At 41.7% G+C, this 25,000-nt stretch overlaps 1 protein-coding gene across 1 annotated transcript in view; it reads right to left on the reverse strand.

The window, feature by feature from the left end:
* The window catches only part of bach2b (BACH transcriptional regulator 2b), a 72,868-nt gene that overhangs the window by 29,851 nt on the left and 18,017 nt on the right, over positions 1–25,000 (reverse strand). The window lies entirely within an intron of this gene.

The following is a 25,000-nucleotide window of genomic DNA, read 5'->3' on the forward strand; positions in this document are numbered from 1 at the left end:
GAGCTGATCATTTGATTCAGCTGTGTTGCAGGAGGGAGACAGGGAAAACCGGCTGGATAGGGGCTCTCAAAGACTGAATTTAGATATCCCTGGCCTACAGTGTAGTGTGTCTTTTAGGCTAAATATACCATTACATTCATATTATTATTTAAATGGGCAGTACCTATTATGGACATAATAAACAATTAACAAATCACTGGCGTCGGGGCCGAAACCTTGCACCTCCAAAATAGTCACTTTTCAGGTGACCCCAAAAATGTTCAACCATTAACATTACATCATCAAAGAAAAAAAAGCAATTTTCAACACTTAAGATGGGTCAATAATGTGCAAAAATAACACCCACACATATGGGCTGACCAACAGTATAGATTTTTGAAAAAATATTATTATAATAACATATTATAATAGTGACGTGAGGTTTTGGCCCGACGCTAGCGAAATGCAATATGTTGTTCCAGCTGTTAAAATCATGTTAATTTTGAGTTTTGTTTTACAATAGCACATGCAAGACATTGAACACTTCATGATGCTGCCCCGTTGACTGTAATATGGTTGATTTTTTTTTCAAACCAAATGACAGTTTTACCAGTAGAATCTTTTAAAGTCATATTTAACAAAAATCTTATCTCAACAACACTATCCTGACCTACAGTGACTCACTTACAGTGTACTGCCTCACAATTAACTGTCTAATAAAAATGATCAAACTGTGGTTAATTAGTCATTAGATCAATCAAACGGGGATCATGTTCAGTGTTTTTTTTTTTTTTTTTTTTTTTTTTTTTTTCTTTTTTCTTTGGGAGATCTCAGTATTGATCATTTGAAATGTCATCATCATTGTTCTCCCTTTTTATTTTTATTTTTTTTTTTGTATGTGTGTTTGTGCGTGTGTGCGTGCGTGTGTGTGTGCGTGCGTGCGTGCGTGCGAAAAAAAATAAAAATAAATAAGAATTCCCATACCGTTCACCTAAACCGAACACTTCAAAATCCAGCCAGAGTCGTGGGGCCGCCAGGAGACCCAAAGGGGGACCAAAGAAAAGAAAGAAAAGCGAAGCCCAGCACCGACCAGACACCACCCACCGGGCCACTAACCTTCACCAACCCCAAAGACATCCCAACTCCAACAAATCAGGGAAACCTCAAGGGCCCAAAGGAGAAACTGAGGAAAGGTAGAAAGGACAGACGAAGCAGAGTGAGATCCACAGACACCAGCCTCCACCGAATCAATGACCTGAGGGAGAAACAAATTGTGTCTGAGTCTCGATAGATGCTGGTGTGGTGGATCTAGCATGCATGAAAATCTCCACCAAAGAGGGGAGCCGTCGACCTCCGCCAGGACAGAGCAAGCGCAACACCTCAGGGCCCCCCAGGCCGCGGCCGCGCCAAAGGACGACCCCCGGGCCCCGCAGGGGCCACCGGCCGGAGAGCAAACCCCGGAGCAGGAGCGCCCCCCACCCCAACGCGGCCCGCGCCCCCAACCCAACGCAGCAGGACGGGGCACTGCAGGCCCACCAGGCACCCCACCGGCCCACAACCCCCGCTCCCCCCGCGACCCCCCCGCCCCCCACCCCCGCCACCCACCCCAACCCAGCCCCAACCGCCCCCAGGTCCCCAAATCCCCAGACACCCTCCCCACCCCAGCACCCCCCACCCCGGCACCCCCACCACCACCCCCCCACCAACCAAGCCGCCCCCGCCCCCCGCCCCCACCAACCGACAGCCCCCCAGCCCCCGACCCCAGACCCCGGGGACACACCGCACCCAGGCATCCGCGCCGAAGAGGGGGCCGGGCAGCGGAGCGGAGAGGGCACCCGCGCCCACCCCACCACGCGGAGGGACGGAACACCAGGGGCAGAAGGGGAGATGGGGGCACCGGAGGACGGGCGGCATCCCCGAACCCCAGGCCCAGCGGGGAGAGGCCCCGGTCGTCACCCCAACGATCAAAGTGAAAAACTAACCCTGTTACTAAGTTCGCCAGCTCGCCGACTGGCGAACTCTACCCCTAAACCGTGTGTGTGACCCCACCCAGTGTATATACATAAGTGTGTGTGTGTGGTGCATTAAAATTGGGGGCAGGTGAACCGGAGCAGAGGGAAATGATATCCCCCCCTGCTCCGATCCATCCGCCCCCCAGGCATGTCAATGAGCGTATGTGGTGCATTAAAATAAATTAATGGGGGGGGGGGGGTGCACACGGACAGGCGACCGCAGCACTGCTTCATACCGCGGCCGCCCCAACCGATGCCCCCCCCCCCCAGTTGTGTGGTGCATTAAAATTTGGAGGGGAGCTGCAGGGCGGAGACGGTGTCTCCACCCCACCCCACTCCCCCCCAAAGTGTGTTATGTGCCCTAAAATGTATTGTGCAAAACTAGTGCAGTGAGTTAAGAGGAGCGACCAGCTGGGCCCCCCCCAACCGGGCGGGGGGGGGGGAGGCGCACCCGCCCACCAAAACCCCCACCCACCCCACCGGGACCCCGGCGGGGCTTGCCCCCCGGATACCGGGGCCCGCCCGAAGTGCCCGGAGGCCCACCGGAGCGGGGCGGGCACAACACCAATCCCGCCCACTCCCCCGGCTCCCGGAGCGCCGAGACCCGGGCCACGGACGGAACCCCCGGCCTAGGGGAGGGGGAGGAGGGCGGACAGGGGAGGGGGAGGGGACGGGGGAAGGAGACGACAGGAAGGGCAGGAGGCAGCAGCAGGGCCGCAGAGAGAGGGGGAGAGGAGGAGGAAGGGCGACGAGGGAGAAGGGACAGGGAGGCGGAGGACGGGCGGGGAGAGGTGAAGAGGGAGAGGAAGCAAGGGGGAGGAAGGGGGAGGGGAGAGGGAACCACGGGGCACCCCGGCGGCCCACAGGCCCCGACCCGCGTCGCCGGACCCAGAGCGACGGACCGCGCCGGGGCGGCGCCGCCCCGGACACCAGGGAGAGCCCCGCAACACAGCACCCACCACGAGACCCAGGGAACGACCAAGACGCAGCCGCCACCCAGCAGCCAACAGAGGGGCAGACCCGCCCACGCCCAGCCAGGGGGGACAGCACCTGTAGCGTTAGTCCCCTGGCATGCAGTGAATCCGAATATTAGCCTTTAGTGCCCATTGGAGGTGAATCTGTTCGATCCTGTTGGCAGCAACTGGGTTCCTGACTATAAAAACACAACCATTAGTAACAAACTGCCAAATGCAGAGACATCAATGTAAGTTATCACAATGTGGTGGCTCTCGCTAACAGGCAGAATTAAATAACCAGAATTAGGTTAAAATATTCTATATACGTAGACCATATTTCTATGAATTTTGATATTTGTTTTTTATTTGAGGCCGATATTTTTTCCATTAAAATGTGATTTATAAGGAGGTTAGACCATTGGTCGATATTCAGAGTTTGTTTATTTTTCCAGTTAACAAGAATTGTTTTTTTAGCGATAGTAAGGGCTACAAGTGTAGATTGAAATTGTTTATGTGGTAGGTCAGTTGTTGTTAGGTCACCTAGCAAACACAAGTTTGGAGATAAAGGTATCCTATAGTCCAAGATAGCGGAAAGTTTTTCTAAGACTTTAGTCCAGAAATACATAACCGGGGTGCATAACCATAAAGCATGAAAATAAGTGTCTGTAGTGTTTTGTAAACACTGGAGACAAATGACGGAGTCGGAGAGAGGCCCATTTTCTTCATCATATATTGAGTAATGTATGTTCTATGGATTATTTTGTATTGGATAAGTTGTAAATTTGTGTGTTTTGTCATTTTAAATGCATTTTCACAAACTTGAATCCAAAAGTCAGATTCCGGAGCTATAGACAAGTCTGTCTCCCATTTTAAGATGGGTAAAGACATTTTATCCGTATATGAAAGTAACTTATATATTTTTGAAAGTTTTTTTGTTGTTGTCGGAGAGAGCTTGGTAATATCTTTAGCTAAGCCAGGCGGTTGGAGCGTACCCTGAAGTGTTGGAATTTGTTTCTTTATCATATTTTTAACTTGCAGATAATGTAAAAAATTTCCGTTTGTTATTTTGTATTTTTGGAGCAAAGATGTATATGATATAAACATATTATCTGAGAAGAGATGGTGAAGATGTGTGATTCCTTTCTGCTCCCACACACCTAAATAAAACGTTTGGTTGTTAATTCGAAAGTCAGGGTTATGCCATAGGGGAGAAAGCCCACAGGGCTCCACTTGGGCTTTTGTAATTTCTAATGCCTTCCACCAAGCAGTCAGGGTGGCGGAGATCATTGGGTTTTTAAAACAATTATGTCGCTTAATCGATGTTGTAATAAAGAGTAAATCTAGAAGTCTGAGGTTATTACAATCCTTCTGTTCTAGTTCCAGCCAACAGTTAGTATCTCTGTTGGGTTGTGCCCATAGAACGATATATTGTAGCTGGTTAGCTATATAGTAGTACATAAAATTTGGTGCCTCTAGGCCACCTTTGGATTTACTTTTCTGAAGAGTAGATAGACTAATCTTTGCTTTTTTTTTTTTCCAGTAAAATTTTGTAACGGCTGAGTCCAACAACTGGAACCATTTAGCCGTAGGTTTAAATGGAATCATTGAGAAAAAATAGTTTATTTTAGGTAAAACTTTCATTTTAACGGTGGCTATTCGTCCTATTAAAGAAATAGGAAGATTATTCCAGCGTTCCAAGTCACTATGAATGTTATCCAGAAGTGGAGAAAAATTTAAATGAATTAAATCAGTTAATTTAGGTGAGATTTTTATGCCTAAGTATTTTAAATTACCTATAGGAAATGAGTAATGTGGGTCCTGGCTTGCAGGGTTCCATGAATTTTCTGTAATAGGTAGAAGTGTTGATTTTGTCCAGTTAATAGAATAATCTGACAACTGTGAGAATTTAGTTATTAAGTTAAATACTTCCCCTAACGAAATCGCCGGGTTTTCTAGATAAAGTAAAATATCATCGGCATATAGATTAATTTTATGTTCTGTTACCCCAGAGTGAATTCCTTGAATCCTTCTTTCCTGGCGTATGGCTATTGCAAGTGGCTCGATAAATATTGCAAATAATAAAGGGGATAGTGGGCATCCCTGTCTTGTGCCTCTCTAAGTGTTTTTAAACAGTGGTGCTCTATTAAGGTTGGAGCATTTGATTTTATGTATCTGACTTTTATGTTATCCCCCTATTTAGTCTTTTTATTTCTATATTTATGTAATGATTTGTTTTCATTTGTATATTTCTACATCTCACACTGTATTTCTCTTTTTCAGACAAATAATGTTAAATAAATTGACTAATTTGCTCTGTCTTGGTGGGTTCCCCTGTAACCAACAAATGTTCCTAAGCAGAGGCTCTAACTGCCCACGCTGCACATAAACAACTGTTTTAGAAACCAAATATACAGTACAGGTGTATGCAAGGTACCCACATCCAAGGCATGCGGCAGGTGTTCTCAAGATTCTGAAAATTGCAAAATTCAAAAGGCCGATTGCTGAATCCAATCTTCTGTGAAGGATTCAGCCTGGCAGGTTGGATATTTTACATTTTAAAATAAATGTTCTACATAGCTCCACAAAGAGTCATCGCAGGCGATAGTGGACTGCATCCATCCATCCATCCATCCTCCGAGCTGCTTATCCTCACCAGGGTCACACATTATTTCCAAATGCAGTTGGATCAAATAATACATGCTTCAGACACAAATCAAAGCACAATAAAAAAAGCATCTGTTTGATTAAGGTTTTAGCAATATTGTCTCAATATAAATTTGTATTGGTGTATTTAAATTGCACAGCTCCACTCATCTCTACTCACTTCACGTATTTGAGGGTAGACTGAGAGCACCAAAGCGATGACTGTTGAGTACAGGATACTCTATATAAGTTATCTTCATGTCTGGACCAACTCGCGATCTCATGAGGACCCAAAGATCAATTGCGGTTGTGTATCGTCACAAGACCGTTTTTTTTTTGTCACATATGCGGGACGTAGTAAGGCATTCTTTTTATTTTATTTTTTATTTTTTTTAAGTTGACTCAGAAAACAAATGAAGGGGCCACTATATTTCAGTAGTTCTGGAAGCTGGCTCAAACATTGTGTCTCCTATGTTGTGAGACTGTGTGTGGCTTTCAAAGGTATCAGGAACTGGGTGACCAGAACTCGCAAATAAAGTGTGAGCCCAGTACAGAAATGTACATGAACGACAACCCAACAAAAACAAAATAATGCTCAACCCATATAGTGTAGATTTTGGGGTAATGCACAGTAAATAATTCTTTAGCATTGGTGCCATCGTAAACAAACATCTTGATGCAGCTGCTGAGATGTTACTCAAAGGTAAACAAAAATCACTTTTTTTTTTAAATGAAAAATGTGCATCTACGTGTTCTGATTTACTTTAGAAGTATACTTAATGTGCTGGTTCAGTCATACTTGAAATTTAGTCTGAGCTGTCTGTGTTGCGTTACTTCTTCTTTTTCTTCTTTACTACTTAAAATCGTAACATTGGCCTTGAGAAATTTCAATGCAATTGGACTCCTCCAAATTTTAATTGAAAATCCCTGCCCTATCCAGTAATAACAGTACTGCATCAATCAGAGCTTAAGCACAGAAACAGGCTACACTAACATGAGCATGTTTTTGTATTTACTGTAGTTCCATTTCTATGTATATGCTCAAAATTTACAATGTTACTTGACCAAGAGGGACAATAAGCACGTCATCGATTTAGTACAATATTGTCACAGCATGCTTGGAACCACATCCTAGAAATATTACCCCATACTACTGGTGTCTCGCCAGTGGAAAAGCATCAGTATGCATGCAATGGAAAAGTGGTATTTGATCTAAGGTCAGTGGTGGTCACATTAACATTCACACTGGTGGAGAATCCTGTGGTGTAGACAGCAGTGTATTGAGGTACATTGCTACAAAAAAGAAAAACATTTTTGCTCAACAAGTTAGTGCAGCTTTAATTATGTAAAGCTGCTCAAATCAATGGATAATATTTCCACAACAACAAAAACAATAAATCGCATGAGTGGCATGACTTGCATGCATTTTCAATTTAACATCAATTGAATTGGCTCTTTCTGCAACTGGTCATGTGACATCATCACATTGGGCAAAGGTAGAGGTAAGTATGAACATAGCACAAGTTGATGGAGTTCAGTCCCAGACTGTGAAGCTATGGAATTGACACTGGCTGCAGAATCTCATCTGGAAATCTCTCTACATCAGTCCTTATCAAATGGAAGCAGTGGCGGTCTCATTGTCAGAGAGTGTGCAAGGAGTAGCTCCTCTGCAGAGGCAAGGCAAGTTTATTTATATAGCACATTTCATACACAAGGAAACTCAATTTGCTAAAGAGGCCCACTTACAACAATTTTATAGACAAATTCTATGATTTATAGTAGTGGCGGAAAGTTGGGGGGCGGTGGGTGCTAAATAGTTTTTTCCTCCTTGCGTAACAAAAAATAATTGAGAAGCTCTTTGTACGACGGCGTATTAGAGCCACGTAGAAATATAGTTTTTTTAGATGGTGGGGGCAATATTCAGAGAAAAAAACTTGTAAATTTGCCACTTTATAAAGTGGCAAATTTGTGAGAAAAAAACTCAGAAATTTACGAGAAATACATGTAGGATACAGCCAGCAACAAAGACGCCTCGCTTTGCGAAGGTCCAAACCCTGAGGATGAAGCATTTAAGTTAATTTGTTAAAATTTATATTTATTTGTACATTTATGTCTTCAGAATTATTATTTACACATTCATACTTTTTTTTTGTTTTGTTTTTGTACAAGTAGCTACTGTTATACATTATTAACATTTTTAATACTTTATTTCATATATTAACCATTGTTATACATTATTAACATTTTAATTCTTTATATTAACCATGTTGAAATGTTTTATAGATGTGAAGTAGGTAAAGTAGTGTTCAGTATAATTTGACCTTAAGCTGGTACATATTGTTTGGTCTAGAAGTTACTTCTCTGTGCGAAAACACATTTCTGTTCGTGAGAGAGAGCGCACACTTATATAACTATATTACATTAGGAGCTGTTGAGTTCAACTTGTTTGTGAGATTTTTGTTATGGGAGAAAGTACGAGAAGTGCCTTGAAAGTATATTTTGACTAGAGACGAATACAGCTGTATCTGTGTGCTGAGAATTCTGTTTTTCAATCTGTATTTTTCCATTATATAACACATTTACTTATTCATGAGGGGCGGAGTTGGAGACACTGTTCTTACAATTTGATTGTAATAAAAAGCTGGCTCTTTGAGAGAGGAGGGGCATTATTGATCTGAAACTGTTTGAGTTTTATTCAATGATGTAACCGAGATCTCCGGAATAAATCATCCTGCGCAGGAACTCTGTTAATTTCTTATCTCACAATTTGATTTATTGGACACGCAAAAGTATGGATTTTTAATATACTCCTTCACTACGTTGATGTGTCGAATCTGCTGCTCTCTGTCATTCACTTTACCTAAAGTATGCTAGCTTCTGATTGGTTAGTGTTAGTCAGCTGATAGGGGATCAGGAAGTGTTGTCACTCTCGCTGCCGTGTATGACGAGTATAAAGTTAAAATTAAGAATGAATCCGTCTCCATCCTGCCTTTTCATTTTATAAACAGTGTCCCATTAACCACCAACAAATCCTCACATTAGACCATAGCTATGCCACGTGTATTTTTTCTCGAAAATTTTTCCACTTAATAAAACCGTAAATAAATAAATACATATATATATATATATATATATATATATATATATATATATATATAAAAAAAATACCGACTTTATAAAGTATATAAGGTCACAGATTGCCGGTCTGGTGCGGACTGCCATGAAGATCATGGGGGTCAGGAATCATCCTTCCCTACAGATGCTTTATGAGCGGTCCGTCACCGGACTGGCACAGAAAATTGTTAATGACCCGACTCACATTCTGCATCATGAGTTCCAGCTACTGCCTTCCGGCAGGAGATTCAGGGCCCCCAGAACCAGGCTGAATCGCTACAAAAACTCATTCCTGCCGACATCCATCAAACTGCTTAACAACCGACATTAACTCAGTGCAATAAGATATATATATATGGTGCAATGTTGTGTACATACCCATGTGTGTGTGTATATATATATATATATATATATATAGACGTGTGTATATGGGTGTGTGCAATGTACTTCTCTACACATGTATACTCCTGTGAAGACTTCTGGGAAGTCTTCTACTTATTGCTGCACTTCTTATTTATTTAATTTTAATTTCATCTCTTTCTATTCTGTTGTTTTCTCTTACTGTAAACTGCAGCTGGACGGAGTCCAGGAAAAAGTTCCCCACGGGGAAAATAAAAGTATATCGTATCGTATCGTATAAAGAGGCAAATTTGTGAGTTTTTTTCTCTGAATATTACCGCCCCCCTCTGGAAAAAAAGAAATATTTAGATGTGGCCCTAATACGCCATTGTAAGATTGCCTCCATTGATTATAGGTCTTGTTTTTTCTTGCCCTACACCATCAGACTGCCTCCACCACAAGACGTTACTCAAAGGTGCAGTAATCGGCATAGTAGTTTGCATATCTTCTCTACACATTTGCCCTATAATTCATTTGCTGTACGCAGAATCTAGACTCATCACTCAACATAATATTCCTCCACATATTCACTCTTTTCCCAATTAACGTTAATTGACATTAACGGAAATCCCAATGAGTACCACCATTAAAGTTAATTGATGTGAACTACGTGGGCAGCGCAACATCTTGGCCAGCTCTGATTTCATGAATGAGCTGAAAAAATATAAAACACCAACTAACTATGGCCAGCAGATGGCAGCATTGTATCTCTTTCAATGGATTCCCGTGAAACAAATGACATGACAACATGGTGGATCTTAGGAAATACGTTTTCAACTAAGTTGTGAACATTCAAAGCTTTTGTCACATTAAATCTAATTCACAGAGAGTCGCTAAACAAAAAATAAGTGTCAAAGTCACTACTGTGCAGAAAATCTATCTTTTCACAAAAAACTTGTTTTCTCCTTATTTTTTCCATTATAGCTTGGTGTCACTCAAATTACCCATTTTCAAATGGTGATTACTAAAGAACAGAATAAGGTAGAAACATACTTTACATACATATTTTTCTAATGAGAGAATGGAATCCAATCTTTCATTCATTTCTCGCTCTCAAAAAAAAAAAAGGAATCCAATCTTTCATATGGTATCCACCATGTTTACTTAGTCATAGCAACAATCGAAGAAGAAACAGCTTTCTTTTTTTTCTTTTCTTTTATTAACTGTTATGAACTGAAGAAGAAACCAATCATGGAGCAACCGTTGCACATGCCCATTTCCTGGTAGCGAGGCAGAGGTGGCACGCTCCAGCCATCACCAAAGTCATAAAAACACAATATGTACAATAAACATCATAGTGTTTTACAACAACGCTGAACTATATTTACCATTTAATATGTACTAGTGGATTAATTTTTAATGATTGGAGTTAAAAAATGGCAAAAATTATTGGCAACTTTGTACTCATATAATTTTTAATTTCTAGTCCCTGATTTTAAAATGGCTGCAGGAAGGCGGCCCATAATTGTATTGGTCACCGCCGTGAGTACTAATACCTTAAAATAATACTGGTATTGGCACCGTAACCGATACCTCGTATCGGTAGTCACCCATCATAGTCAGGATGATACCACCTCTGCCTCAATTTGAGCCAGGAAAAACCCTGAATTATGGAACTTTGACACTGGTAGTACAATACATGGGCTCACGCCAAACAATGCTGCAATTTGGTTTTATGGAACACCACTGGCCCTATCCAGTTAAAGCATATGGCATGCTGATATTATAAGCAAACACCAGTAGCCTACTGACCAGAGATAGACTGACGTGCTTTTTTTCCCAGGGTCGATACCAATCCCGATTATTAGTAGTCAAGGTGGCCGATAACCAATATTTTGAACCAATATAAATTTTCTGTAAAAAGCGGGGGAAATATTGCTGTCAAAATTTTGAAAAATACAAATGCCAATCTTGACTTTGTTGTAATGTCTGAAAGCATGTTTATTGAACATTTTTTTTAGACATTTCAAATTGTAGAAGTTTAGACAATACACATTAGGGGTATAAATCTCTCCAATCAAGACGATTCGATAAATGGGGTGCGATCCGATACAAGGACGGTTCGATCTTAAAATGGAACGGTTCGGTTAGGTTCAGTAGGATTACAATTCGATTTGGTGCAACGATTATTTGATTACTTGACAACTAGTAAACTGCCAAATTTATTTATAATTATTTTGATACTCCATTAATCGTTTGAATATCTTGTTTAATTTAAAATTATCTAAATCTCATAATTTGCACATTTGCAAACATCTGCTTTTGTTTTGGAAAACAGCAATCAACATTTTTGCATATGTAATGCTTTAACAAGTTACAGACTAAATTAGTCAGTATCAGTCTTTTAAAATGCTATTTTAACATGTATCTACACTTGTAGGTATTGATGGGCGAGTACCAGGTATCTGTGCCAATACCAGCCGTATTTTACGGTTCTTTAACTCTTTGACTGCCAAAAACGTTAAATAACGTTTAGTAAAATCCTACGGAGGACTGCCAAAGACGTTAAAAGACGTTCACTATGTGTTTTTTTTTGGAAACGGGTGGAAGAAAGCCTTGGCCAGCTGTGCTGAAAGTATCAAGCAGATCTAGTTAGTATAATGACTATTTTTGGGCACTAGATGGCAGCGATGACTCTCTTTGGACAAGATTGGGTAGGCGTCAGTAGAAGACGTGAGGCGGAGCTAGAGTGTTGAGGGGAGAATGGCTGAGGAAGCGAAAATGGCGACCCGTTGCAAGCAGCTCACGCTTGAGCATTTTTTTCAAAGACGAAAAGCATCGACCAATGCTAAAGAGCACATTGATGACGACGATGATGATGATGGTGACGCCGAAGTTGGAAGCGTTGACGCGGCGGCTATGATCACGTCATAAAGCCTCACCGGCTAGCGATGCTAACGCCGGAAAACGCGGAGCACAACCGAGCACTTCTGCACAGGCGGACGTTCAATCGGACGACGAAGAGTACCCCGAGTCCAATGCATATTCATCGGAGGAGTGGGTACAGTCTGCTACTTGCTATTCCCCGGAAAAAAAGGCCGTCAAGAAAGTGTAACGTCTGCACGCGAAACGGACAATCGAAGTGAAACGTATCTGTTGTGCAAATCCTGGCCGCCGCCCTGGGCGAGCAGAGTGGCGAGAATCCTGGGCGTACCTAATCAATTAGCCAAAATGGCCGCCGCCCTGGGCGAGAGTGGCGAGAATCCTGGGCGTACCTAATCAATTGGCCAAGATGGCCGCCGCCCTGGGCGAGCAGAGTGGCGAGAATCCTGGGCGTACCTAATCAATTGGCCAAAATGGCTGCCCTGGGCGAGCAGAGTGGCGAGATTCCTGGGCGTACCTAATCAATTGGCTAAGATAGCCGCGAACCCGGGTGGGCGAGGGGGAGAGAGTCCTTGGCGTACCTAATTAATTGGGCAAGATGGCCGCCACCCTGGGCGAGCAGAGTGGCGAGAATCCTGGGCGTACCTAATCAATTGGCCAAAATGGCCGCCGCAATGGGCGAGCAGAGTGGCGAGAATCCTGGGCGTACCTAATCAATTGGCCAAGATGGCCGCCGCCCTGGGCGAGCGGAGTGGTGAGAATCCTGGGCGTACATAATCAATTGGCCAAGATGGCCGCCAACCCGGGTGGGCGAGGGGGAGAGAGTCCTTGCTGTACCTAATTAATTGGCTAAGATGGCCGCCGCCCTGGTTGAGCAGAGTGGCGAGAATCCTGGGCGTACCTAATCAATTGGCCAAAATGGCCGCCGCCCTGGGCGAGCGGAGTGGCGAGAATCCTTGGCGTACCTAATCATTTGGCCAAGATGGCCGCCGCCCCGGGCGAGCGGAGGGGAGAGAATCCTTGGTGTACCTAATTAATTGGCCAAAATGGCCACCGCCCTGGGCGAGCAGAGTAATGGAGAGAGAAAGGCGCCTGAAATTAACATGGAAAAGACAGGCGAATAAATCCGATTTCTCCTCGCTTAAAGTGAAAATAAAGGTACTAAATGACACCTTAGCCAAATAAAAGTTAGTTTGTCTGAAAGAAGAGACTTGTCACTACAAAATGTGAGAATTTGATGTTGTTAACATTGTTAACATTTTTAATTCTTTATTTTATATTTTAACTATTTTGAATTTAGTTATAGATGTGTAGAGCAGGTGAAATAATGTTAAACTCAGTACAACTTGACCTTAACCTATCTGGTACCTTGTTTTTGTCTAAAAATTTCTTCTCAGTGCCCTGCGTGAGAACATATTCTGTTTGTGAGAGAGAAAGCACAGACACAGTTCTTACAACTATACTACATTAGAAGATGTCAAGTTCAATCTGTTGACTGAGATTCTGTTTTGGGAAAAGTACGAGCTGGTACACGGAAGAGTATATTTTGTCTACAAAGGGAACACAGGTGCGAACTGTGTACTAAAATTCTGTTATGTAACATATTGTGTGAGAACCAATCTGTTTTTCTTATTCATGGGAGGAGAAAAAGGCATTTTGCTTTCAAACTGGGGTGTATAAGAGCTCTCTCTCGCAAGGGAGGGGGCACGCACTCTTGGATTGACACACTCTTTACGTGATATTCAATTGGTGTGACCGGAGATCTCCGTAATAAATCATCCTTCGAAGGAGCCTTTGTCACAAAGAAGTCTCATCTCCAATTTTTGGAACACGCAAAAGATGACAAATTATATCATCATTTAACAATGTCCAGTGAGCAAAGATTGTGGCCATGGTGACGAGTTGAAGTGAAACTTTTGGAAATAGATTTTGATTTTTTGGTTCCCGCCACTCAAAGCCTAATTGCTCCACTGAGTGTGTTAGAAGGCTATTTCACTCACTGTCTTTGAACCCGCACAGGGGGGAGAGCTTTCATTCCTTAAAATAAATTTTGATACTGAGCTAAAGATGGGGAAAATTGCTACAAAATGAGCTAAAATTCATATCGGTCGGTTAACGTATGCGCGTGCAGCGTGTCTTGGAAAAAGGTGCTTGATGTGTGATTTTGTCTTTCCTTTTCCCATTCATTCCTATGGGACTTTTTGGGGGACTTTTTTGGGAATTGCGTCACCATGGTAAGTCGGAATTCCTAGAAAAGTAATGCCGAGTCAGATCGAGCCGCATCGTTTGATACCTCATTTGTCCCGGTGCGATCTACGCTACGGGCCGCATTTTTGCGGAAAAAATCTATAATAATAAACCCATTTTCTAGGGTGGATAGTAATATGTGCCTGCTTGCTTCGCAAGCAGCAGCGAAGCTCAGCAGTCCCATAATAGTAATATAAAGAAACGCGACAATGATAAACCCATTTTCTAGGTAGGATAGTAATATGTGCCTGCTTGCTCCGCTCAGCAGTCCCATAATAATAATGTTTTGTCATAACTACTTGCAACTGTAATACCATTAATACAACAATCAATGACAATTATGTTACGTAAATCAGTGCTGAGTTTATATGGTGAACTATGTGTACTCAATGACAAGAAAATAAAATTAAACGGGTTCCAAAACATTTCATGACCACGTACCTGTTGATGTTCTACCTTTGTGCTTGTCATCCCTCCACGATCCTGGCTGACTTACTGCTCGTGAAAGCGTCTGATTATACTTCTTTTACATACTTTAGTTAAAAAAGTATGTGTATTCCTCGTCGTGTCAAAGTCAGGGGACACTGCCAAGCCATTAAGATCTGACAAGGGTTTGCGTCCCGGACGGGCTAAATAGTTGTCTACCATCCTTCGTTTCCCCCCGCAACTTTCGAGCGAGCCCTGGGGTAATTCAAAGTTGTTTTCTGCGACTCAGGGGCAATATAGTTAAGTTTTGGAGCAGAAACCGACACAATATTCCCGATTTCATCCCTCCTTAGGTCGCGGCAGAACGACTTGTTTGCTAAAGGCCTCTGCGCCAGGCTACAGCGGAGAAGTTACGGCGGAGCCACGCTCGTGCATTTGCCTTCATACTTGTGCGCAATACACATCATAATACACATCTGGTTCTGCTGCAGTTTCAATCCAAGTCAGGGTGTCGCTATGGCTGCTACTGGCTAGGACGCCACAGAGTGGAGATTCCTCTGCATTTTATGACCAATTTGGGAAGTTGTTTTATGTTTCAGGAACAAGAAGCAAAGTTGGGAGAGTTGGCTCATTACGATGGCAATTATTTAGTGCCAATTTGCAACGGTGTCGACCATAAACCCGCCACAACAAAATAGCCTCATGCTTAGCGAAGACAGCATCCCCCTCCCTCTTGTCACACACACATATTCACACGTACAATTTTGGTCTCCCGGGCGGGTAGTGGATTCGCAGTTGCCTTCATAGAAACTACTTGGGGAGTGATTCAGGGGTCAGGTCAGGGGGGCAGCTGATAGACTGTGTGCAGGAGAAATGTTCCGTCGCGGACTACTCAATTGCGTCCGAAAGTGGGTTCAACTAGCCCTAATTGTGTTACCTGTTTCGGCGAGGACTGAGCTCCACGGTGAAGGACGAACACGCGGTACGTGATGACTCTGACAGTCTCGAAGCCCTCACCTCCTTGGCCATTCGGCTAGACAAAAGGCTGCGGGAGAGACAGCGGGAACGAGGCTGGGAGCGTCATGCCCCAGGTCAAGCAGGGTTTGAACGGAGGACTCCTAAGCCTGTGGCGCCGAGATTGCCGGCAGGAGGTAACGACGTCATGCCTGGGGGTGGAGACAATGTAGTTGGCAAGCGGTCGCCTCCGGCCGGAGGAGAGACAGCGGCGACTCAAGTCTGGAGCGTGCTTCTACTGCGGGCGGCTGGATCATCGTGTGGGCATTCTCTCCAGTAATGACGGCCCAACCGACACGCCACAAAGCCAGAGTGGGCAGCAGCAATGCTACTCCTTCAGCAGCGCCCCAAGACCCGGATGACTCGCGTGGGTGCCATCAAACTATCTCGGTGCAAAACGACACGAGGTATTTTGGATGAACAAAAAGATAAAAAAATAGCAGCCTTAGTGGACTCAGGGGCAGATGATTCTTTTCGTTGACCCGAGTGTGGTAGAGGCTCTGGGTATAATTCCATATAGACTTCCCAAGCTCCGTGAAGTGTTTGATCTCGACGGTTGTCCTCTGGGGGTGGTAAATTATTCTGTTGGACCACTTGGTTTGTTTCTTTTGGGTAACCACATCGAACAGATACGGCTACTAATGCTACCATTGCGTTCGGTATCTATTGTTTTAGGGCTACACCTTGGTTAAAACTCCACAATCCTGACATTGATTGGAATAAACCCACATTGGAGAACTGGAGCACTTTTTGTCATGCTCATTGTTAAAGAGCCACTGGTGTGGCCTGCCCCTTACTCTCCCAGAAAATAGACGAGTCAATTAACTTGAGTGGTGTATCCGTGGAATATCATGACCTCCGTAAAGTGTTTAGCAAAGATCACGCGCAGTCCCTACCTCCACATCGCCCTTATGATTGTGATATCAATCTAATCCCAAATGCTCCTCTACCTAGTTCCGGTCGATATCCGGTATCTCAGCCAGAGCGGGAAGCCTTACAGGAATATATTTCTGGTGCGCTGGCGACAGGTTTGAGCCGGCGAGGCTGCGACTACCCCCCACCATGAAGGTACACCCAGTTTTCCACGTTTCGTTGCTTAAGCCAGTGTCTTCCAGCCCCCTGAACACTTCTACGGCGTCGCCACCTGCGCCTCGCATCATCGACGGCGGTCCCGCCTACACTGTCAAGGACATTCTGGACTCCAGGCGTCGGGAAAGGAGCTTCCAATACCTGGTTGATTGGGAGGACTACGGACCAGAGGAGGAGGAGTGACAGTGGGTCCCCCGCTCCTGGATCCGTTCTTCCTGCGTGACTTTCATGCCGCCCATCCTTCTAAACCAGGTGGTCCGCCAGGGGGCGTCTGTTGAAGGGTGGGGTGGGGGGTTGGGGTGCTTTCATGGAGCAGGGCTCTCAGTGCTATTCTTTTCATTTCAGTTTCGGAGTGATTGAGGGGGTGTTTGATTTCTACAATGATTCAGAGGGACTGTCCCACACTGTTGTCATGAGTGAAATACAATGACAACCACCACACACGTCCGCAAAGCGCCGAATGTCTGCCTGCGCCTTGTTCGAATCCACCAAAATTTCATTACCCCACCTGCACCACTAGATAGACCTGGTTTTAGGTAGTCTAAAATGTAGTAGTAATTGGTCACCAAATTGCGAGATATGCAAGGGGGCGTGGCAGCCACGTCAGCCGAATGTCCAGAGAGTGTGCACGTCTATCAACTTCACAAACACGCTAAAGTAGACTTGCCCCAGCATAAAAATGATGTTTTTACACCGAACGCAGTCTACTTTCTCGTATCAAATTGCCAGATGCGCTGCCAAATGCAACAAGGTCCCTAAACACGATAGACTCGCTATGTTGCCCTGGCAGCAAAATAATGATGCACCCCTTGCGTCGAGCGCACATGCAACTGTCTACGAAAATAAAGCCCAAAGAGTGAATTTCAAAAGAAAAATAAGGATTGACATAATGCTTCTTAATTTTTCAACACAAACTGCATACTCATCCACAAATGTATGTTCCTTACAAAAGTGGCACAATTTAGAAGGAAAATAATCATGCTTCCCAGCAGTATAACATTCATTTGGTTCTGATTGATTATTGATATGGTGTGATTATCTCACTCCCATCAGCCCTACATAAAACAAAAGTGGTAAGGATTTTTTTATGCCTTTGATGTAGTCTCAGTATGAATAATATGGTGTAAGTGTATATTGGTGTTTAAAAAAACAGGTCTCACAGGTCTTAAAATACAGTCATTAGACATACATGTAACTGAAATGTAATCAGTGTAAATTTTCTGACAGGATATAAACACATCAAAATTAAAATGAGATAAATCACCCGGTGACATTTCCACAAATCAACCAAGTCAGGAATAAGCTTGCCGCAAACACATTTGCATTACCTCAAAAAGGTGTCAGTGCAGATCCAATCATCTTAATATTCCCGTCTTTGCTGTGACAACTTTCAATGCCTCCCACTAGCTGTTAGCAACACCAGCTGAGCCTATCAGTGTCTGAGGGTGGGTATGACTGAACTAGCAGCGTGTGTGTGTGTGTGTGTGTGCGTGCGTGTGTGTGTGTGTGCGTGCGTGTGCGTGTTTGTATGACGGCATGCAAGATTATTTTAGGCCCCTGCCTGCTTAAATGCAGCTTGCATGAATCATGACTTCTCACATAGTAGGCCAGTGAGTAGGGTGAGTCATATTGCTGTCTTATATGGTAACACTGCACATGTGATAGAAACACAGTGTTATCTATAGACTGGACTCACTGTTTCAAATGTCTCTTAAAGCATTGCTTCACTACTTGGCCGCTGTGGTTTGGTAGGGGAATCAAATTATTACATTATTAAAGTATATAAGCTATAATTATATTAAAGTATAAGTTGAATATGTAGGATTTAAAATGATCTTACAAAACAAACAAAAAAGCTGATATTTTCATTTTGGAATCCAACCCCCTCTCCCCAGCATTCTGGTATGAGTCAACATGGTCTATTTTTGCTTTGCACAAGCCACAGCTTCAACTAAAATCATCAGTCCCCACAAAAGACACGTTTGGTGTTTGTAGACTACAATACGCAAGCACAAAATCAATCTAAAGAAAAAAAGTCATTTCTTGGGGTTATTAAGACAATGCATGACAAGGAACTGTAAAATAAAAGTGTAAAAGATTTTGCGAAATCAAGAAAAACACGACAATCAGAGGCATCACCCACGTAAAACGCCAAATGTAGACAATCTGTGCAAGTGCATACGGAGCTGTTTGAATATGTACCAGCAGATCAGTGTTTCCCAACTTTTGACATAAGAAAAATCTAATCACACACACCACTAAACAAAAATGTATTAAAAAGTATTAGTCCTGCAATAATTATCTTATCTCAGTTTACTCACAGATTTAATCATTCAATGTGAACAAACTTAAATGCTTCATCCTCAGGATGTGGACCTTCGCAAAGTGAGGCCCCTTTGTCGCTGGCCGTACCCAACGCTTCAAAGAGCGAATGCTTAACATCATATGGTTAATCTCTGCTTAAGCAATTACTATCTCCTTAATTGAAAACCCGGCCGAAAAGTATTGGCACAAACATCCGAGTTGTACGTGTATTTCTCGTAAGTTTCTGAGTTTTTTTCTCCCGCAAATGTGCCACTTTATAGACTCGCAAATTTGCCACTTTATAAACTCCCAAATTTACGATTTTTTTTCTTGCAAATTTGCCACTATAAAGTCGCAAATTTATGACTTTATAAATTGGCAAATTTGCAAGTTTTTTTCTCAGAATATTGCCCTCACCCTCTAAAAAATATATATTTGTACGTGGCCCTAATACTCGTGTAAACTCAACAAAAAAAAAAGAATAATCATCAATAATAAATGATGTTAAAATAAGAAAACAATACATCCATCATCATTAACATGCTCGAAAAAAAATAGGAAGAAGTAAAATACTAGAAAATACTAAATTTAGATGGTCTCTGACAGTTTGTGCGGCAATTGGTTATGCAAACCAACTGTTTTGGTGGCTGATCTGAGATGATCTTGGAGGTGACTATGCTTGATGTGGATGTCTTGGGTTGGTGTAGTTATAGAGCTGCTCGATTATGAAGAAAATATTAATCACTATTATTTTGGGTAATAATTGAAGTCATGATTAGGACGGTCATTTATTTTTTTGGTACAAAACAAGAATATGTTTAAATGTAAAAAAAACATTCCATTCATGGGCAACAGCTTTGGTAGACAGTCATGTAGTCAGCATGCTAAATGGATGCCTACTCAAAACTTGAAACATCTGTGGAATTGTGCTGTGTAAAAAACTGTTGTAAGAAACTCGGGCACTAATTAGCAAACCGCCAGGCTGTGGGTCATTGTTATTGTTTGTGTTTATCGGACGGGTTGTGACTGTGAACACAAATTCCCTGTGTGTTTTTAAATGAACTGTATGCATGCAGCACTTCAATGCAGCAATTCAAAGTATTAATGCACCAAAGCTTCCAGTGCAGGTGAGACTTTAGTGGTGCGCTCTGTTGATGTCATGTAAAACCCTAACCTAAAGAACTGGGGCTACCCCTTTCTTTAACACTATGACTATTGACTACCAGAATTTTAAAACTACTAAACTGATCTTCCAAAGCCATCATTTTGACAGCTTGGGCTGCAGCAAAAACATCATCGCCTAAAATAAAGGTATTTGTTTATTAAAATTGTGTTGTATGTTTTAATATAAATTATGTAATGCTGCTCATAATTGTTTTTAGACAATGGTGATTTTACTCTTAAATCAATGCCATTGCTGAAAAGTGGTTGCTATGAAAACAGCACCATCCCAGCTTGTTTAATGAAATAAAGTGGCAGCCTAGGAATAATATACATACAGACAAAGGAAAAGTCAAAACACCAGGAAAATCCGTAATTGACGTAAATAGAGTAGCAACGCATCAAAGCTTAAGAACCGTCAAAATGGCAGCTCTGTTTCTAGTGTTAACAAAAAATGAATGCAGAGAACTACTACAAATGTATCCGCTATGAATGTTAACAACCCACTTGTCGTCGTTGCTCAGCATAGAGAAAAAGCAAAGCAGAATTATAACCTGACTAGCTGGACACACAGCAGTGATAACTCGATGTACTGACCTCTCTCCTCTTCTTCGATGTCAGGACAAATACACGCAACCACACACATACAATGATAAGAATATATATATATTAAAAAATTGTTTAAAAGGCGACCACCATTACAGGGATTGGCGGTACCTTATGAGATTTTCCCGGACCTATGTCACACCACTTTGTGCATATCGAAACCTTAAGACATAGACATAATTTGGCAAATTTAATATTTTTTCAAAAATCTTTACTCTTGTTGAGTCCACACGAATGGTTGTCACATTTACAAAATATTGACCAATCTAAGGAGTTGAAAATGGCTTGTTCTCTTTGATGACGCAATGTTAAAAGGAACCCCGACTATCATGACAAGTTTGCAAAAATAATTTCCAGTTTCATAAATTTTGTAGAAACCTTTTTTGGATGAACAACACCATTGATATTTACGTTGCAACGCATTCAGTGTGTAGTGGTGTAGAATGGTGGCGGCTCTCTGCCTTTCTCAACTTTATTTCGAACATTTAAAATGACAATAAAATAAAAAAGCATAATGTCACAATTGTGTCAAAAACAAATAACAAACAGAGACATTTAAGTTATTCTACAAAACAAGGATGAAATATAACTGTTTTTGTTCTTTATAAAAAATAGTAATGACTTCCAAAGAAACTAATTTACAAAAGAAAAGACTTACTGTTCGAAATGGAATAGGATAAAGCCACTGCTTTTCTAATCCTAAGAAATTGTACTTTCAACCACTGATTTTTTATTATTCCTCCCTACCATATTTAGCAAAAATGATTTTTTTAATACAATTTCTAGAATTGGCAAATACTTGTACTTCTTTTGTTTTCTTCAAGACCATTCCATAAAACTACTCCACAGATCGAAATGCACATACTTTTGAGTTTTGTGCAAGCATAATGTTGTTTAAATTTCAATTCCCCTCTCAAATAATAACCCCCCTCTCTCTCTGTAAATAATTTTTGTATGTTGCCAGGCAGCATTCTATTATTTGCCCTCTACATTATTTGTCCAGTTTTAGAATCTACCAGATCCCTAAACCTTAATGTGCTTAATAAAAAAAAGAAGTTTATTAAATGTTTTATTTTTATGAAAATAATGAATTTTTAGGTTGAAATGTAAACTAATTAAATAATTCTGGTGGAATTTAGGGGTACACATGGTAGTTACTGATGTTCAATTTAGGATTAGTTAAAATGTATCATTAAAAAGAAACAGACCCCTGCCAGGCAATGCTGCCAGTCTGAGGATTAAAGTGAATCTTACTCAAGTCTGAGGTCTGAGGACATTGTGCGTCCCACTCACACATGACAAAACCCTTATTGTCCAACAACTTGACAACTGAACAATGCACAATACTAGTATTCAGCCCTAGACCGACAAGTCGAGGATACAATCATTTATATTCTTTGGGGAGATATTTATTTAAAATTTCACTTACTAATAATGTGCCACTAAGCACACTTGAAATTTAAGTAAAAAATGTTGTTCGATTATTTTGAAAAATATGATTTAAAAAATTATTCAAACGACCTTAATTATTGGTATGGAAAAGGAGCATAGTTTGTAACCTTGACTTTATAGGTATTAGGGTTGCAAAATTTATCAGGAAAAAAATACAGATATCACGATATTGGCTCATGCAATATGCATATCGCAGAGACATGCAATAAGTTTCATTTGGAATTGTATGTTTGTAAATAAATTTGGCCAGTCAGAGTCAAACTTAAATGTGCATTGCCAACATTATCTATTCTACGTTAACTAATTAAGAACACACTGAGCTAGCTTATTTTGAAAAAATGGCAGTAGTTGCACATTCAGTGTTATACTTTCATTAGATAATAAAAATGTCATCTCTTTAGGTACATGTTAAATATCGCAATAATATTTATATTGCCAAATTCAACAACTGGATCACATTTTCCAATATCATGCAGCCCTAAATTGGTATGTTTAATCTTTTTCTATTCAAATTATAAAAATAGCAATAAATAACAAGCTTGTTTCACTTTTATTAGAGAACAAGCAAGTTTGATATCCCCAAAAGAATTATCAATCAATTAATTGTCAAAAATATAAATCTCTCTCAAACTAGAGCGAATTCAAAGAAATTGATGTCTTTGGCCTTCCAAAAAACAAACAAAAATGTTGGCCAGTGTATTATGGATGGCAGCGAATCAGGGCCCACATTATACATGACTACAGAAGGGGAAAAAAAGGCCTTTTAAGGGTTATTTTTTGGGAGGCTTATTATGCACGGGAAGTTACAATAACTAATGTCTGCAAATTTGCAAAAGTATGTCAATTACAGTTTCATTTAACTTATCAAATTTGATAAAATTGCATGCGGTCAGTCTGATGATTGACATGATGGTAAAAGTCCAAAACTTCAGATTTTCCTCTGTCATTTTGGCCTGACGCAGGTGCAAGTCTACAAACTCAGTCAACAGGTAGGTAAACCCTCCTGATTTGGTTGCAGTTCAACATGTTCAAGAAGCCTCGAGTAATGACGAGTATGAAACCACTGCTTATATGCCTCTTGTTATTAGACCTAAGGACTTTGAATGTTGCAGTTTCGATAAGCACATTTGTGTTGGTCTGGTGGAGGATGTCTCCCTAGTATTTGGTGACTACAGGATAAAGTTCATGCACCCTTTATGGACCAGCCAAGATCTTCTACTGGCCAAGAGATGACTTCTGTTGGATTCCGGATTCAGACGTTCGCTATGTGATAATGATCTGGCCAGGATTTCAAACCCCTGTTTGAACTGGCCTGTAGTGGACAAGGCGTAGTTGTTTTGAAATTTTCAGTGACATTTGGTAAGGCAGGATACACTGAATGGATATTTTAACATTTCTGAAGAAATGGGTACCCCACTATGTCAATATCTACAATACAATGATTTGTGTGAAAATGAACCCCAACCCCAGTTTTTTATATGTTGTAGTTGACAGCCAGGGTTACATTGTTTGTATTTATGTCATTGAGGTTGAGGTTGAGCTTGAGCGTGTCCTTTACTGTCCTTTACCTTTTTACCAAGGTCAAAATATAGGCCAAAAGGTCATTTATGTCAATAGTACTAGTAATGGAAAAACAAATGCAAGATTTGTATTCCTTATGATTGCCCCTTTCAAGCACTAACTTGATTTTGTTTGTTTTTTAATCGGACCAGTGGTTGCTGAGAAAAGGCAATTTGGAATTTGTCTGCCACAACCATTTTTATGAAAGTTAAACAGTTAAAGTTAAAGTACCACAGGATTGTCACACCTACCTAAGTAGGGCGAAATTCGTTATCCGCATTTGACCTATCCCCTTAGGGAGCAGTGAGCAGCAGCAGGGGCCGCGCTCTGAAATCATTTGTTGATCTAACCCCCCAATTCCAACCCCTAAATGCTGAGTGTCAAGCAGGGAGGCAAATGGGTCCAAATTTTATAGTCTTTGACCCAGCCAGGGATTGAACCCACAACCTCCCAGTCTCAGGTTAGACACTCTATCACAAGGCCACTGAGCTGGAGTGACTGCAATATCTTGAAAACCTTAATTTGATCAAGCTGAAATTTGGAAAATTGACTTTCCACACTAGGATATACATATACAAAAAAATTCAACAAAATCTGAAAAAGTAGGGTTTTACTCATTGGGTGAACTGAGTTAGAATGGGCCAAATGTTGTTTAAATAGGTTGGGAAAGATTAGAAATAAGTAAATCTTAGCACTGCACATTGCAGTTGTATGACTTCCGCTGCAGTACCTGCCGATCAGGTTGGCGCACATGTTCATATCATGCTGTTAGAATGTTGTACAGCACTATGTTAAAAGCACACTAAATGATTTATTGGTGTACACTCTACAGCAGGTTCTCACTCCTGGTCCTCTGGAGCCCGAGTCCTAAACATTTTAGATATTTCCGTCCTCCAACACAGCTGATTCATATAATCAGCTCATTAGCAAGCTCAACAGAAACCTGATAATGATCTTGATCTTTAAAATCAGCTGTGTTGGAGGACAAAAACATCCAAAGCCTGCAGGACTCCGGCTTTCGAGGACCAGGAGTTAGGAAGCATGCTCTACAGTCATCCAGCCTCATGTAAAAGTGCTAGAATATGTGTTTTGAGATGCTCTGCTGGCTTTTTTTTCCACATCACCAGCTGTGAGGCTGTACTCACACTAGTACACACACGTTTTAGTTAACAAATTTAGTGGTAACATTTTACATTGACTCGCTGCACTGTATTC

This window comes from Vanacampus margaritifer, chromosome 19, assembly GCF_051991255.1.
Source record: "Vanacampus margaritifer isolate UIUO_Vmar chromosome 19, RoL_Vmar_1.0, whole genome shotgun sequence".
Taxonomy (NCBI): Eukaryota; Metazoa; Chordata; class Actinopteri; order Syngnathiformes; family Syngnathidae; genus Vanacampus; species Vanacampus margaritifer.